Source organism: Podarcis liolepis, assembly GCF_965112155.1.
Source record: "Podarcis liolepis genome assembly, chromosome: 6".
Taxonomy (NCBI): domain Eukaryota; kingdom Metazoa; phylum Chordata; class Lepidosauria; order Squamata; family Lacertidae; genus Podarcis; species Podarcis liolepis.
In genome coordinates this window covers 93,841,041-93,857,545 of record NC_139559.1, presented here as the reverse complement: position 1 = coordinate 93,857,545, position 16,505 = coordinate 93,841,041, and the positions used below count along the sequence as shown (strand labels likewise).

The 16,505-nt window shown below is 46.2% G+C and overlaps 1 protein-coding gene across 3 annotated transcripts in view; it reads left to right on the top strand.

Moving 5' to 3' along the window:
- TNR (tenascin R) overlaps positions 1-16,505 on the top strand; it is a 392,290-nt gene that overhangs the window by 193,531 nt on the left and 182,254 nt on the right. The window contains exon 1 of one of the 3 annotated variants that reach the window (XM_083507033.1): positions 9,835-9,852. The exons of the other annotated variants lie outside the window; for them this stretch is intronic. The gene's annotated coding sequence lies outside the window, so the exon portion shown is untranslated. Of the gene's footprint in view, positions 1-9,834; positions 9,853-16,505 lie in introns of those variants that run through there. 3 annotated transcript variants of the gene reach the window in all.

The following is a 16,505-nucleotide window of genomic DNA, read 5'->3' as shown; positions in this document are numbered from 1 at the left end:
TTTTCTCCTATTTCTCCAGCAGAATGCTTGGAAATGAAAGACTGTATTTAAGTGGAGGGTGACCCTGGAACCTTCCGCATGCAAGCAGCAGCATAGCAACCCCTGCCCTGGGGTGGACCAAAGTTGTTGAGCTTTTATTTAGGAAATCAAAGTTTTGAGCTTTTTTTTAAAGGGGAGCTGTCAAAATTCTGCAGCTGCCAATTTCAGTGCCCTCTTGCAGTGCCCGAAATGCCAAGCAGTCATTGTGCCGCTTTACAGACCCCTGCGATGCCCTACAGACCCACCCCCTGCCCTGTGCAGCCCCCCACCCCCACCCCTGCCTGGCTACGCTACTTCGTGCAAGGCACCTGCTCTGCCACTGAGCTGTGCCTCCTTCAGTCTGTAATGGACATTACTAAAGCTTGCAATGGCGCCCATAACGGGGAGAACATTGTCAGTCAGAGTCTGACATCACTGGTCCACTGACTCAGTGAAAGATAATAAATATAGCTCCTTATAAATCACAAAAGGGACAGATGTTACATTATGTTCCCGTTTTATGTAGGCTATTGCTATAGGAAGGCCTGCTCATGGAGTTTTCTACTTGTCTGTCCAGTGGGAATTTTGCAGAGGGTCTCTGACATCCTTGATTTGGAACCGCAGGCATAAATGGGATATGCTTGGGAGCATGTATGTAAATAGAGATTTGCCCCTGACTTTCAAATGCATATCCCTATCCTTAAACTTCTGGTTACTTTGCGCAAGAACAGGCACACCCTGGTGCTTGTAAAGTTTTCTGAAGGAAAGCGACTAAGACTAATCAGGTGTTTCAAGTGCAGCTAATTGTCACCAAGGATCAGGCTGAAGTACTATAAAACAAAGAACTTTATTTAATCAAGGTTCTTTAACTCCCAACTCTCTCTGATTCACATGCTCTCTTTCTGTATTTTCTGTGCTGAATCACTTCCTGACATCTGTCTCCTTAACCTGTGCCTTCTCTCCATGTCGCCAAGTTTCTCTCCCTGACTGCTGTCCTAGCCCTCTTAATTAGTTCCACATACATTGATACAGAAGGTGGGTTCGGGATAATGATCCATAGCAACAGAATTGCAATGTCCGCCTGCCACATCACTGTGCCATCTCTGCTCTTGGCCTTTTCACCAGGAACTCGAGTGTCTTCTTAATAGGTAGGACCATGCCTTCACCCACAAGGTTCTACCAGTTGCTGTGACAGCAGCAAGGCTAGAATGATAGCTGCATCTCATTTCCTTGATGCATGTTCCTTTCTCCTCTGTTGATTGCAATGACCTATGGCTAATGTATGCAATGCATTTTGATCGATTGCTTTGCAAACGCAGCCCATCCTTAATCCTTGGCCGGTGACGAAGCAGGCAAAGAGAATCATGTCCTCTGGACAAGTGGCACAGCTGGGGTGCAAAACTCCATGTAATTTCATTGCTTCTATTATTGTAAAATACCTTCACAAGAGGATCTGGGTGCATGTGTCCTGTGGATATCCAGAAAGGCAGTCAGGGGCTTTACTGAGGCCTCTGAGTGGTATAGTCTCTCAATTTAGCTGGCAGATGGCCTGGAAAGTTGGAGGAAGACTGTATCTGATATGCGGCCTTCAACCTTTCCAGGCAAAATGATGCTCTAGATCCAGCAGGGTTGTCCACATGTGTGCTTCCTTCACCATCCCATTAATTGGTTTTGGGGAAAGGAGAAGGGTGTCCAGGAAACGCCCATTTTAGGTGCAACCAATATGTGTGCGATTGTGCGCGCTCACACACACAGTGCCAAACCTGGAAGTGACCCGGAAACATAATAAAATGCACCACTAAAGGGCGGGGTGGGGGCAGGGGCAGAATGTGGTGTTTCAGTTGCACACAATTTTATGTAAGCGTGCAATGACCCAGAATGCAACCTCCACACAAATCGGGGGTTGCCTATATCTAATGCCTTGTTTCTCTTGTCCATTTCCTCAACACTACTTCCTTGCTTGACACAGCTGTCATGTTACAGAGAGGCAGAATGCTGGGAACTAATATCCCTAATTGTCTATATATTGCATTTATTTATTTAAGTATACAATTTCTGAACCAGTCTTGCACTTCTGAGGGATGGGAGGCTTCTTTGTTCCAGCTTTCCAGATGAGACACAACACAAGTAGGCTGGTGTGTGCCTTACCTTCACAGCACAGCAACAGATTTCAGGTCACGTCTTGCCCTATGGTTTTATGCCCTTGGGATAGTCATGTTTGTAGCCCAGGAGCTTGCCTTGCCCAGTGATCTGCATTGCTCCATGACCTGAAGCTGCTTTTTCTCACCTTATCATCTCCCTCTGTCGGTCCAGCCTGGCTTGTTGTTAGTTTGCCCTGTGGGCTTGTTCCAAGAAGACAGGAACCAAGAGAGAACAACACAAGGTCTCAGGAAGAGCCTGTCTTCTGCTGATGCTGGGACAAGTTGATCCTGTGAGGGTGCCATCAAAGCTGCCTAGGTCTCTGCATCTTAACTCAAAGACTCCACCCAGCAGATAGGGGCTGAAGCCTCTTGGCAACAGAGTTATATGTCATTCTCTGGCAGTTAATACCCTTAGGAAATGACATCTGTCAAAGAGGTAGCATGGAGGTCAAAGAACTACCTCTGTCACCTAACCTGTGAATACTGTGTGTGTGCGTGTGTGTGTGTGTGTGGTAACAGAATTCTGTCACATGTTAGTGTGATCAAGAAATGAAGCCCAGCATGGAGGGGTATGTCCATAGGAGCAACCTTAATGGCTGGAACCACCAAAAAGAAAACTTTGACTTCACCCTAATGGTGAGAAGAATTTACTTCCTTCTGTATAAGGGAATGGTTGTCATAAAAATTAATGCAACCTCTGGGTATGAGACCCAGCCAGAAAGAGAGAGAGAGAGGAGAGAGAGAGAGAGAGAGAGAGAGAGAGAGAGAGAGAGAGAGAGAGAGATTGAATAGAAAATCTCTTCTTCCTCACAGACCCCAGTTGCCACAATAATAGCAATTTTGCTATTAACTAAGAGGAGTGAGGCTCTTTAACCTTGCCAGTTCCTGCTTTGTTTTGCTTCTATTTAATGTGAGCATAACAGCAAGTATTCTGAAATGGAATTAAAATCTTCAGCCCATGGAGTTAACTCTTCTTTTTGACGCAGTTTGGGAATGTGCTTATTTCTCTCACTGGTGGGAACCAGTCCTACAGTGCTTTTATTTTTATGCACAGATTATCATTTGTGTCCCACCCACTTCCTCTTCCAGGAGCTCAGGATGTGCATGGCCCCCACTTTTTTCTTACAACAAGCCTTTGAGGCAGGTTAGGCTAGCAAAGAATGGCCAGGGCTTTGAGGCTCGGCACGGATTTGAGCCTGAATTTCCATGGTCTACGCAAAACAATCCAGCTGCTGCACCACACACCTATTTTATGTCAACACACCCATTTTGTGCAGTGCTGGGTCTGCTTTCCCTTAACTCTGCACACAGCAGCCCCCCCCCTCCAGCCTTTTCCATTTCCCCCCTTGTCATTTTAGCACTTTTGGGATTTGCTCAAGGGAAGCACTTCATCTGTATTCAGCCAAGTTGATATTTATTCTGCAGGCATTTGTATTTTATTTTTTATTTTTCAGAGCCATCTACCCTGACATTTATTTTACAGCCTGGACCCGAAGATATATCCCTTCCAAAAGCAAGATTCACGTCATGCTAATTTCCTGCAGCAGAAAGATACCAAGCGTAAACAAATGCTTCCTTCCTCCTCAAACGAACGCGGCCCGACCACTCACTCCTTAGACATGCCATTCGCACAAAGGTCTTGATATTAATTGCATGGCCTTTCAGAGGACAGAACTTACTGAACCTCTCCCAGTCCGAGGCAGGGCCTTTTACACTCTGACGGCTAACAAGCCACAGGCACTAAGACGGGGCTTTCCCCTCTTCTGTCGATGGCAATGAATTCTGCTGAGCTGGAAAGATGCTCGTGGATAGACCATCCAATAAACAGATGGGACATTTGGCCCAGGTGCAACGCCATGTAAGTTTCTGCCATGAACCAGCAGCTTTATGTAGGTCTGTATATATGTAGTATGCATTTGGAACCATCAATGTGCGTATTGGTTTACAAAATAACAGTTCCCTGCCCCAAGGAGATCACCTTCTAAGATTCATAAATACAGTATGTTAGCTCAGTGACATGTCTCGGCGGACTTTGCTAAGCTTTCGTAATATGGTGCTCAGTGTGAGGCCAAAATTAGGCACCCCAAATAGATCTTCTCTATTATAGAGTGTATGCAGAGGTGCCAGCTTGCAAGGGTGATGGGGGGGGGGGACAAAGTCGCATGCATGAATGTCCCAACATCACACGTGATATCAAGACATCAGGAGTCGGGGGTGGAGTTGACCGCTGTGGCCACAGAGCGGTTCCAGTGACTGGCAGCTCCTCCTTCTCCTCTTCGTGCCACCACCAGTGGAAGGCTGCTTCAACTCTCCTTCCCCTCCACAGGAACAGGAGGAGGAGTTGACCACTGGAGCAGTGACATGGCCAGCTCTATCCTTCACCTCTTTGATTTTTGGACATGGGGGAGCCCCTACCCCCCAAAATACAAGGCCCCCCAAAAGGGCTCGCCTCCCTGGAGCTCTATTGAGTCTCCTCATTTTAGCCCCTGCCCAAATGGTTTTCTGGACTTGGGTTCCTCTTGTGCTGTTTTGGCTACATAAGGACTGGATCTTGGATAATGGTTTTTCTGCTAATATGCAGGACAGAAGCTTTGGAATCAGCATATTCAAAAACCACAGTATGTTGGAAGAAAACATTTTACAAAACCTGTTTTAGTTTTTTCTGTGAGACAGGAAAATGAGACCCCAACCTGCTTTTACTCCAGCAGGTCATTTTTAATGGCCGAACTTCTGTAGCTCCCCAAAAGCATAAAGAACATTAATTAGTTCTGAGCTGTGGAAACAGAAGGAGAGGGACAAGTGCTAAGAACTGATATTATATCATTATCCTCAGAGTCACCTGGCTCTGCCTGCATTGTAATTAGCATGAGCAAAACTTCAGACTTCAATTAGCAGGGCAATTTGTCCTTTGCTATCCTTTGTATGGAGAATTTTATGTTGCACGCAGCAATCCGGTGTCAGTCTGCTGCAGAATTTGGAACCCTGTGGCTCTGAAGCAATCATTCTTTTCCATAAATGCACAATTAATGTTCTAAATTTCCAGTGCTTTATTGCAATTTAAAATCTTCGTCTTACTGGCAATCGCGCCTGAGCTACTTGTGGCTTTATGTCTTTAAAGGAGCCTGCTTAGTCAGGCTGCTTTTATTTTTGAGAAAAAAGGTGCTTTGGAAAGAACCCGTCCAGAACTTGTTCCCAATAAGGATTGGGAACCTAGCCAGTTTTCTGCTGCAAATCCTTCTCTCCTTGTTGTTTTTTGACCCCCCCAAAGTGCTGCTTATGGTGAAAACAGGATCCATGGGAACAAAATGAAGGCAGGTGGGGAGCAACTGTCAGCAGAAACCTGGCATGGGGTTCAGCACATGCTGCTTCTCCAAAATAAAAGCAGCCAGGTTAAAGACCCTTGGCTTGTTAGGATCCCTTCCAACTCTGCAGTTCTATGAGTCTATGTTCTGTTTATCTGGCAGCTAGGACCTGGGAGACCTGGGTTCAAATCCTCCCTCAGTCATGAAGCTCACTGGGTGGCTTTTGACCAATCACTGTTTCTCAGTCTAATTTACAACCCTCAGCCTCACCTTGCAGGGCTGTTGTGGAGATAAAATGGGGAGGGGGGAACCATGTATGCCACCTTGAGGAAAAGTGGGACATAAATGTAATTACACATTTTGTTGTTGTTGTTTAGTCGTTTAGTCGTGTCTGACTCTTCGTGACCCCATGGACCAGAGTATACTAGGCACTCCTGTCTTCCACTGCCTCCCGCAGTTTGGTCAAACTCATGTTTGTATCTTCAAGAACACTGTCCAACCATCTCGTCCTCTGTTGTCCCCTTCTCCTTGTGCCCTCCATCTTTCCCAACATCAGGGTCTCTTCTCATGAGGTGGCCAATGTATTGGAGCCTCAGCTCCAGGATCTGTCCTTCCAGTGAGCACTCAGGGCTGATTTCCTTCAGAATGGATCGGTTTGATCTTGCAGTCCATGGGACTCTCAAGAGTCTCCTCCAGCACCAGAATTCAAAAGCATCAATTCTTCTGCATTCAGCCTTCTTTATGGTCCAGCTCTCACTTCCATACATCACTACTGGGAAAACCATAGTTTTAACTATACGGACCTTTGTCGGCAAGGTGATGTCTCTGCTTTTTAAGATGCTGTCTAAGTTTGTCATTGCTTTTCTCTCAAGAAGCAGGCGTTTTTTAATTTCGTGACTGCTGTCACCATCTGCAGTGATCATGGAGCCCATGCCTCCATTTCTTCCCCTTCTATTTGCCAGGAGGTGATGGGACCAGTGGCCTAAATAAGATGAAGGGTGCTATGGCAGATGCATTGATGTGCAGCAGCCTGGACCAGGGACTTGACCATGTGTCTGCTTGTCCGGTGCCTAGAAAGAATGGGTCTGAGAGGTTTTCTGCTCACTCCACACTTTCTAGGCGCAGGTCTTAGTGGAAAATGTCACGATACCAGCCCAGGAAGCTACAGTATATACTTTTTTCAATCACAGATACAGTATGACAGGCATATAGCTTCTGACCCATTCACAGTTGTACAAAGATCTGTTTCTCTCTCTCTCTCTCTCTCTCTCTCTCTCTCTCTCTCTCTCTCGGAAAAATTAATACAGCTGGTATGACACAGTGGTTATAAGTGCTGAACTGTGATCTGGGAAATCTCCCAGGACAAATACCAGCTTAGCCATGAACTTTCTGGATGGCCTTAGGCAAGCTTCTCATTGTTTCTAACCCTCACCCCCATCTGCAATATATATGGGATCATAATAGTGGCTACATGGCTGCAGCAAGAATTACTGTGAGGTGCAGTGCTTTCAGCTTGTAGCAGGAAAAGCACTGTATTAGTGTCCTTGCATATTTCTCACAGTATTTCTGAATTGCCTTTCCCTGTCTGTGGTGCCAGTGGCAATGGCCATAACTGAGCAAAACAGTCAAAATCCTCCCTATAGCACCCACTGAGTGATGAAATGCAATGAAGCGCAGGGTCCTTTACCTTTGCAGGAGGTGGAGTTTTGGTAGATGCAGACTGTCATGTCATGGGGGTGAGAAAACGACACCCTCGCAATTTGTCTCTTTAACCTCCCTTGCCTGTAGTCACTCCAAGCATTTATAGAGCGTATCATTCTTATTTCTGGCATAGGCTGTGTTTCTCACTGTTCATCTTAAAGGACTGTTAAATGTTTACAGTGAAGTAAAATGTACGGCTCAGTATACACAGCGCATGTATATGCTTCATTCTCGCCAATAAACTTTTTGCAGGCTTCAGAGCAAGGTCATTGCTTTTGCAAGATGAAGAGGGGTGGTTAAATTAGGTGTGTACACATTTATGCATGCAATGAACCAACTTGAGATAACTGTTTAATCCCCTAACAAACATTCTGTAGTCTATAGATCATGGTTTGCAGGTTACACATCAAACATTTTATAACATACCCGCTTTATTTGGCTATTTGTGTTTTGTGGGACTCGGCGCAGCTGCAAAGATTTGCAAAAAAGACGCCATAGAATTCTTGCAACCACCAATCTATGTAAGATATGTACTCTAGGAAGTCTAATTGCAAGAAGTGCATTTACTGAGTCCTCAGATCCACCTCCCAGCCTAAATGTATGCCAGCTGGGACTGATGTGCTGAGGGTGGTGATTTTGAGGTAAGAAAAAGCTCAGTTGTTGATTTTCTGTCTCTTGCACAACTGTTAAATCCAAAGGAATAGGGATTACAAAGTGTTATGTCGTGGGTTGACTACACTACATAACACAAAGGTTGGGGGTTTGACTCACAGCTGGTTCTAGCCTCCCTCTTGGAGTCTCCAGGGAAAGGAATTAAATCTCAAGATGCCGGGTGAGAAGCGCCAGAGCCCATCCCAAGCCTTCCCTCTGCATTCTAACTGTCCAGTGACGCATTTTCTCCATTCTCACTCCTCTTCTAGAGTGACTGAGGCACACGCAGGGGTTTATGAGCTGATATGGGTGCGTAAGAGGAAAATAATCATGCACTGGAGATCAGCCGCTGAGAATTTTGAAATCTCTTTACAATACACACGCTAACCAGGTGGTGCCCCCTTCACAGCCCCTGCTGCCAGGCTCTGCATCTGAGCTCCTTCCAGACGCCTCCATCTGAGTTGCAAAGCCTCTAGGACCATAAGGAAAAGCAGCAGCCAGTTGCAGAGGCACTTACAAACAGGGTTTCGTCAGGTTCAGCAAGGCAGAGTCTTATCAGCGCTTTGGACAGAGCAGCTTGTAAGGTTCAGCATGAAGCATTTCCCTCGACCAAAGCAGAGCTGTCTCTGCAGAGTCAGTCGCCTTCTGCAGCCTTATGATGCCTTGTGATTAAATCTGCCTACTTCTGGGGATCTATCCATTATTTTAAAAGGCCATTGTCTGACATTGCAGCCATTGGCTCCTATGGCATGGGGGCAATGGGGACTGTACTGGGAAGATGTCCTCCAAATCCAAAGGAACATATCAGAGCAACCTCCTCTGGCCTGGAGGAACAGTCGCTCCTCAAAACACGTCTACTGAGTGTTCCTCTGGGCATAAGGGGACTTCAGGCCAGAGGGCATGCTGGGCCTGAGAGTCGACCTTGCTCAGGGCTGAGGTAAATTTACACTGGCTCTGTGGTACAAACCCTGGGACCTGGCAAGCAAAGCCATCAGTGGCCTAGCCCTTCAAGTAATTGCTTTGTGTGCCCACTGGGCCTATTTGCCATTGAACAGGATTGCTAAGTAAATGTGTTTCCTGAAACCAGGCATCCATCTCCGAGATGCTCAAATGATGGCTGGTACGCTTCTATTGATTAAGTCATAAAGCTGCAGCTTTCTGAAGAAACATCAATTTCAAACAATTCCAAACGCCTCCTGTGTCTCTTGGGAAGCCAAAATGCTGACTTGCATTCTGGTGTCTCAAAATAGAGCTCGCCCATGCTGTGTCAAGAACAAGATTGTTACCTCCCCAGTGCCTATTAGTTATTTCCTTTTTTTATTATTATGTTGCATAATTCTCAACTCTGGGTGATTTACTAACCTTTGTAATTAGAAGTAGTGCAGTGATTGGAATATCTTAACTTACGGTGCAGTGCTCCTTGTAAGAAATGTAGTTGTAATGAGACTACTCAGCTTGCACATGAATTTCAAATGGTCTATAGCCTAGTGTAGAGTTACCAGTAAAGGAAAGTCTCAGGTCCTGAGGCTGAATGTGGCCCCCTCTCCTATATCATCTTCAGGACTCTCCTTGGGCCACAGCCAGAGGTGGGACGGGCCATTTTGCCACCTGAGGCAAAATGTAAAGGTGTTGCTCCCCTGTCATCCTCATCAAAGCCTTGCCTGCCAGGATTGTGTGGTGATGGCTTCCGGTGGAATCTCATAGAACTCTCACGAGATCTCACCGGATGAAGCAGTTGCAACCATGTGACCCCAGCAGCAGCTAGGCCTGGCAGGATGCCCATGAGGGCACTGCCTTGTAGATTCTGCCACCCAAAGCAGGTACTTCAGCCTGTCTCATGGGTGAGCCAGCCCTTTTGCCTCTAGCCCCACCCACCACTAACATGTGGCTCCTGGAATGTTTCCAGTGAGGGAATTCAGCCTTCTGGCTGACACCCATGCAAGCTGGTCAGCATGTTAGCGCCATGGTTTTCACACTGTGTCTTTGGTCGTCCGGGGGTTGCTTGAAAGCTTCTTCAAGCAGAAGGTCAGTGCTGATAGGTAAGGCTCCTGAACAAAGTGACAGCTACTACCATATGAAGGTACAGTAGATGAAGGCAGAGAAGGCCTCTGAAAGAGAGGAGTAGATGAACAGAGTTTGGGATATCGCCCTCTTCTAAGTTGAACCATGATCAGCTTGACAAATTCTGGTTCCCATTTATTAGGTATAGAAACAGGAATAGTGAAAGATATCATACGCAGGTATTGCAGGCTGCTTTGTGGTGAGGCTATGTGGTTAATGGGTAATTAGTGAGAATATATTCTTGTAATTGAGACCCGTATCTGGTTAAAGTTCATAAGATCTGTAAGGAATGTATGTGATAATTGCTGCAGCTCTACTCGACATACTAAGAATAGTTTATGTGCGTTTATTTGTAGTGGTTTATATGATGTTCACTTGCAAACATTAAAAATAGCTTTTTTTAAAAAAAAAGGCACATGGAATGGGATTGTAAGGGTGAAGGCAAACTCTAGGTATGGTAGAAGCGATTTGAACTTGTGATGGAGCTTAATCAGAACTTGAGGGAGTTGAGAATATGTACAAATGCCTCTCCTTCAGAATTTCCCACTCCATCACGAGTCAAACCCAGGTCCTGCTATAGTTTATGGCAGCTGCTACTTCTATTTCTGTGCGCAGAAATAGAATGTGCAGGTAGCAGAGAATATTCAGGCCTCATTCTAGGCAATGTGTCCTTCAGAAGGTGGGGGGACTGGTCTGGCTCCCTCACCCTGCAAGGAATGTAAAGGCTGAAGATGAGCCTCCGTGTAGGGACTGCACCCCACACTGTACATAATTTCTGAGGCAATAAATGTTACACAAATTGTCACTAGTGCAATTTCTTGCCCTGCACAGAAGGTGACAGGCTTGTGTTGTATGTAGGCATGGGGGGGGGGATTCATAGAATCCTAGAGTTGGAATAGACCACAAGGGCCATCGAGTCCAACCCCCTGCCAAGCAGGAAACACCATCAGAGCACTCCTGACATATGGTTGTCAAGCCTCTGCTTAAAGACCTCCAAAGCAGGAGACTCCACCACACTCCTTGGCAGCAAATTCCACTGTCAAACAGCTCTTACTGTCAGGAAGTTCTTCCTAATGTTTAGGTGGAATCTTCTTTCTTGTAGTTTGGATCCATTGCTCCGTGTCCGCTTCTCTGGAGCAGCAGAAAACAACCTTTCTCCCTCCTCTATGTGACATCCTTTTATATATTTGAACATGGCTATCATATCACCCCTTAACCTCCTCTTCTCCAGGCTAAACATGCCCAGCTCCCTTAGCCGTTCCTCATAAGGCATCGTTTCCAGGCCTTTGACCATTTTGGTTGCCCTCCTCTGGACACGTTCCAGTTTGTCAGTGTCCTTCTTGAACTGTGGTGCCCAGAACTGGACACAGTACTCCAGGTGAGGTCTGACCAGAGCAGAATACAGTGGTTCAGTTCACATTCCAAGACAAACCTATCCAAGTCACACTGTCTGAAACAATATGGGAAGACAGCAATCCTTCAAAAATCTCACATCTCAGGTTTTCCACTGCAGTTCTCTAATCAAGCAGTGTGTACAAAAATACATGTATTAGCAAAAATAACATACAAAAATGTAGTATATTAGGAGGAAGTGCTTTTCAAAAATGTAATTAGGCAAAATTGCCTACAAATGTGAATATATTAGGAGAAATTTGTACTAAAATGCTGATGAATTTTCATGAGGAGCTTTTGAAAAAAGCAATTACAAACTCACGTGGAAATGTAGGAGAGAGAGAAAAGAAGAAACAATCTCTAACCATCTAAAACTATGAACATGTTTTTAAATAATCACTCCTGAAAAAGAAAATCACAGATATTTATGTGCATCCCTAATAAAACAGGTGGAACTGTGACCTCTATCATGAAGGAATTATAAGGACAATAACAAATTAGCATTTTGTAAATTTAACGAGTTAACAATCATAATGAAAATCTGCTGCTAAGTTAGTATTTCTGGCAGGTGTGACAATGGAAATACACTGGGGAAGCCATGTGCTTTAAGTGTATGGTGGGAATGTGGCCCATGGCTGGCCCACCCATGAGGGAAGGAGAGGTGACTGCCTTGGGTGGCAGGACCCCAATGCAGATCTTTCTTCCCCTGTTGTTCCTGCAGCAGATATTAACTCACTCCTTCTTTTCCGGCAGGGAAGGGGATGTCATTTTTTTGGTTCCTCTAAGGTGCCAATATGTCTTGGGTCAGCCAGCCTGGATATGACCTGTGATAGAAGTCACAGCTACTACAATTCTCTATTAAAGCACATTCCCTCCTCACATATTGAACTCTCTTTCCTGCTCACCTAATACTACCTAGGCAGCACACACTCACACACAACTCAGCAGTGATATTGTAATGACTAAAAGACCATCTTTTCACCTGAATGCCTGCTAATGATCATATAATGTTCCTAAATCTGCAGGATATTTTGGTAGTGGTGGAGTGTGCAGAGAAAGCTTTGAATATCTGCTTTGGAAGACTGGTGTTGTTTTACATCCCATGGTCTGTCTGTGATGCTTCCTGGTTCCCCCATCCTCAGTTTGCATATGTTTAAATAAATAGGTATTTACAAAAGGCATCAATGGTTTTGCGTAGCCCCCTGCCCATTAGTGCTTCTCACTGTTTGCTTTTTGTCATAAAGCAAGATGGACACACATGAGCCATGCTGAACAAAACTAAGCTAACAGGAGTCACACATGATGCAGCCCATAGACTGAATAGACTAAGCTCACAGGCTTAGCATGAAACTTTGCATCTCCAGTCATAAGCACATCAATTTCTTTCTTGCTTACTTATCTGCTTACTTTTAAAAGAAACCACTAATGATTCTTAGAAGCTGTGTTTTGAATGCCTTCAGCCATCAGTGAAGAGAGGAAGCATGAAGGAGTTTGAGAGAGATCTACTCTGCTAAACCCTATGATGTTATTGATTATTTTATAGTTAAGAAGAATGCTGCTTTGTTCCCAGATCCAACACCTACACTGAATAAAAATGCAAAAGGTTGTGCTGCAAGCAGAGATTATCTGGAGAGTCAGGCTATCCCTTTCCCATTCCTCCCCCTTCAATATATCAGTCCATCCTTAGTTATTAGAGAGCTTTTTAATGTGCCAGGTATCTGTTCTGCATTGTTTCGTTAGTAATGCTTTATGGCAGAATGATTCACTCCCAGTGCCATCCTCATTGACACTTTTGATGTAAAACTGAATTGGTGTGTCACACTAACATGCAACACCTCTTTACCAGGAGAGGTCAAGGGACAGGGCAACATTACGTCTAGAATGGATCAGGTTTCTATTTTTGCAAGAAACTCTGATTGTGTGTGGCCCATGTCACACACTTCTGCATGACTAGCAGGACTAAGCAATAAGTTTTATTCAAATTTTGCAGCTTCGGTTTATATACATTCTGTTTTCAATCCTCCTCTCAGGGGAATAGGAGTTTAAGGTTCCAACTGCACATGACCGTGATTTAATTTTCACATTTTAAAAAATGTAAATAGCACCGACATCCAGAGTGGGATGGGGTTGCACTTATTATAACAGGTGTATAACTTGTTCCTCCCCTCCCCGCCCCTTATTCTGAGGCTGCTATTTGCATTGAGAGGAAATACCCCATCTGCGCTAATCAAAGATTCTCTCTCAATGCCAATAGCAGCTATGGATGAGCAACGTTCATCAGGATTGCAGGAGGGGAGGGGAGGGTTAAACTCCTCCTCCAGAACTGCTGTGATTCCTTAATTACTGGGGCCTACTTTCAGCTGCTGGCGCTGTGGGTAAAACCGCAGCGCCTAGGACTTGCCGATCGCATGGTCGGCGGTTCGAATCCCCGCGGCGGGGTGCGCTCCTGTTCGTTCGGTCCCAGCGCCTGCCAACCTAGCAGTTCAAAAGCACCCCCGGGTGCAAGTAGATAAATATGGACCGCTTACCAGCGGGAAGGTAAACGGCGTTCCGTATGCTGCGCTGGCTCGCCAGATGCAGCTTGTCATGCTGGCCACGTGACCCGGAAGTGTCTGCGGACAGCGCTGGCTCCCGGCCTATAGAGTGAGATGAGCGCACAACCCTAGAGTCTGGCAAGACTGGCCCGTACCGGCAGGGGTACCTTTACCTTTACTTTCAGCTGATGCTGTTTGCTGACAGGCTAAAAGCAATGGCACATTTACTGTCATATGCAGTTTGGCCCTGAGCCTGGCTCAAAAGGCATGATGAAAGTGAGCCGGCGTATACATTAGTATTTACTCCCACTTGCACCACTAGGGTCTGAAGTTGAATACACATGGTGTTAGCCAGAGTCCCTGTCAGGGGTCAGCAAACTTTTTCAGCAGGGGGCTGGTCCACTGTCCCTCAGACTTTGTGGAGGGCCAGACTATATTTTGAAGGAAAAAAAGAATTCCTATGCCCCACAAATAACCCAGAGATGCATTTTAAATAAAAGCACACATTCTATTCATGTAAAAACACGCTGATTCCCAGATTTAGAAGGCGATTGGGCCGGATCCGGCCTCCGGGCCTTACTTTGCCTACCCATGGTCCATATCTATCCTGTAGTTCCTTAAGAAAGGCTGTTGGTTGATGCACTTTCCTTCAAACCAGCTTCCATCCAATTCAAAACAATAAGCTGGACAAATTTGCATTCCCTCTTAGATAATTATGATTTCATTAGTCACTCCTTGCTTCTCCTATCCCCAGTGCTTTTCTTCTAGAAAAAAAGGTGTCAGTACTGCATACCCTCGAGTACCTCCAGAAAAAAGCACTGCCTATTCCTAATTTTGCAGTGAGAGCTGTCCTGATCCCCTTGCCCAAAGGGAGGTTCATGGGAGTGGTTGGACCTGCGGTTCAAAACAAAGTTCCTTGGGTGGCAAGACCTGCCTTTGGCTTATGCCACACTCAGGGGCAGAGGAAAGGGGGGGCGGACCGCCCCAGGTGTCTTCGCTGGGGGGGGGTGAAATTTGGCGCACCACCAGCCCGCCCGTGACTCTCAAGCCTACCATCGGGGGAAGGGGGGAGCTGCGCCGCTTTGCTGGCAGTATTCCCCCCTTCCCCCTTCATTTTGACAGCTTGGGGGAGGCTTGGGAGTCACAGGCTTACAGTGTGCCGAATGTCCGCCATCAGCGGCTCACTCCGCCCTTGTGGGCGGCTCGCTCCACTCCCAGCTGCAGGGCACATGCCACTCCATGCACCCGAGCAGTTATCCTGTGCCTGGGAGGGCACCCTCCACGCCCCGCACCCCTCAGGAGCGCACCCACCCTGGGCAGCGTGGGCATATGCTCTGCTTCTGTCCACACTGTACGCCAGGGATCAGCAATTGGCAGCCTTTGGCTTAAATCTTGCCTCATGAGTTCAACCACCAGCCTATCCCCAGAACCGAGGGGATACATTGTGAGGAGTGGTGTCCATGGGATGTGTCACCAGCCCTTGTTAGAACCCAGACTGCCACCATCCAACCCAACGCTAACATGGTTCTCCAGTAAAACTAGTTGTTGAACAGGGATGTGCACAGGTGGCCCAATGAATATAAGCTGAGATGTGCACATTTTAGATATCTGTTGGGCATGCACAGATGATGGCTTCATTGACTAGCAGTTGGAGGGGTTGCAGGTATAGGAAGCAAATCAGGTAATAGTGTGCCCAGCAATGTAAAAGGAGATTTGAAACACATCAGGGGGGAATGACCTGGCTGCATTTTCAGCTTCTAATGTGCACATGCCCTGAGAATAACATTCAGAAGCAACATTCGCAATGGTTAGAACACTCACCCACTGCCTTGAAAACAAATCCCTCTGTTGCTGGAGAACGGAGGTGGAAGACACACACACAGTCCTCATGCAGAAGTTGTTTTTAGCTGCTTTATGTGCAGTCAAGATTATTTATGGGCACACACACACACCCCGCCCCGTTCCCATTTATTGAATGCAGCCCATTGGGAAATGATTTTGCCCAAGCTCATTTGTACGAATAGGAGTTGCTCTAGAGTGCAGCTTCTGGCCATTTCAGCTGAGTTTGTGCCTGGGAAATATTCTTGGAGGGATATGCCCATTTTGTAGCTGTTTCAGCCTCAATCAGGTCTCTCCCTTTCACTCTTAACAGCTTTTTCTACTTCTTCTGTAAATTATTGTGTTCTTACAGAGACGGTGGTGGCCCATGGATTAAATTGCTTTAAAAGGGGTTGAGATGAATTCATGGAGGAGAGAGGTCTATCAGTTACCATTAGTCTCTGGATACCTAAATGGGCTCTGCATGCATAGAGGCAGTGGACCTGTGGATATCCAAAATGCCTGGGAAGAAATAATGGGGGAGAGCTGTGGCTGTCACGACCCACATGTGGACCTCTCAGAAGCATCTGGCAGGTCACTCTTGGGAACAGGGTCCTGGGCTAGATAAAAACCCCACCTACTCCAATGGCCTGACCCATCAGCGCTCTTCTTCCTAATTAAGGATGGATCATATTATATTCACTGTGCCACCTTTGCACATCCCTTTTCAACAACTAGTTTTACCGGAAACCCATGTTAAGGTTGGGTTGGATGGTGGCAGGCTGGGTTCTAACGAGGGCTGGAGACATGTCCCATGGCCACCACTCCTCCCAATGCATTTCTCTTGGCTCTGGGGATGGGGGGGGGTGTACTCATGAGGCATGATT